Source organism: Prionailurus viverrinus, unplaced genomic scaffold (genome assembly GCF_022837055.1).
Source record: "Prionailurus viverrinus isolate Anna unplaced genomic scaffold, UM_Priviv_1.0 scaffold_59, whole genome shotgun sequence".
In the NCBI taxonomy this organism is placed as follows: domain Eukaryota; kingdom Metazoa; phylum Chordata; class Mammalia; order Carnivora; family Felidae; genus Prionailurus; species Prionailurus viverrinus.
This window is the reverse complement of record NW_025927621.1, coordinates 1,019,047-1,020,632: the sequence shown is the minus strand read 5'-3', so window position 1 is coordinate 1,020,632 and position 1,586 is coordinate 1,019,047.

Genomic DNA, 1,586 nt, shown 5'->3' with positions numbered 1-1,586 from the left:
CTAGGAATGACCCCTCTCACCACTGTTATCCCACATAGTACGGGAAACCCTAACCACAGCACTCAGACAACAAAAAGAAATAAGAGGCATCCAAATCGGCAAGGAAGAAGAAGCACTTTCGCTGTTTGCAACTGACATGATAGGTTCTATAAAAAACATGAAAGGCTCCCTTAAAAATTGCTAGAATCAATATATGAATTCGACAAGTCACAATCTACAGAAATCAAGGAACATAGATGTATTGAATTTCTAACACAAATCATGAATTAACACAGAGAGAAAGTAAGGGATCAATCCCATTGACAGGCTCACAAATACCACAAGAAACCAGGAATCAACCTAACCAAAGAGGTGAAAGACCTGTACTCTAAACGCTATGAAACAATGATGAAATAAATGGAAGAGGACACAAAGAAATGGACATACATTTCATGTTCATGGATGGGAAGCACAAAATACTGTTAAAATGTCTACACTCCTCAAAGCAATCTACACATATAATGAAATGAAGTGTGATAGGGATATCACACTCACAAAAGCATTTGTCACAGAACAAGAACAAATAATCTCAAAATTTGTATGGAATGACAAAAGTCCCCATACAGCCAACACAAACTTGTAAAAGAAAAGCAGAGCTGGAGACATCACAATTCCAGACTTTAGGTTATATTACAAAGCTATACTGATCAGAATAGTATGATCAGTATGCCCGTACTGAACAGTACTGACAAAACAACAACAAAAAGTAACAACAACAAACTCATATGCATAGATCAATAGCATGGACACCCAGAAATAAACTCACCCCTCTATGGTCAATTAATTCTCAACAAAGCAGGAAAGATAATCCAATGGAAGAAAAGATAGTCTTGGGACACATGGGTGGCCCAGGCAAGAAAGCGTGTGATGGTGGATTCAGCTCAGGTCATGATCTCAGGGAAGTGCAGAGCATGCGTGGGATTCTCTCTTTCCATATCTCTCTGCCCCACTTCTGCATGCTCTCACGCTCTCTCTCTCTCTCAAAAATAAATACATAAATTTAAAAAAAGGCTCCTCAACATATGGTTTTGGAAAAACTAGACAGCCATCTGCAAAACAAAACAAAAACAACGGACCACTGTCTTACAACATACACAAAAATAAATCCAACATGGACAAAGACCTCTATGTGAAACCTGAAACCATAAAAATCCCAGAGGATAACACGGGTAGTATCTTACTTGACATTGCCTGTACAAACGTCTTTGTAGATCTATCTCTAGAGGTAAGGGAAACACAAGCAAAAATAATGAGACTTTATAAAAATAAAACCTTCCGTCACCAAGGAAAAAATCAACAAAACGAAATCACCAACAGAATGATATTTGCAAACGACATCGGATACAGGGTTAGTGTCCAAAATATATACAGTTATACATCACCCCAAAAATGAGAAATCTGATTAAAAATGGGCAGAAGACACGAGTGGACATTTCCCGAAGGAAGACATATACATGGCCAAGAGACACATGAAAAAATGCTCAACAATACTGATCTTCAGGGAAATACAATTCGAAAGTACAATGAGAGAACACATCACCTCTGTC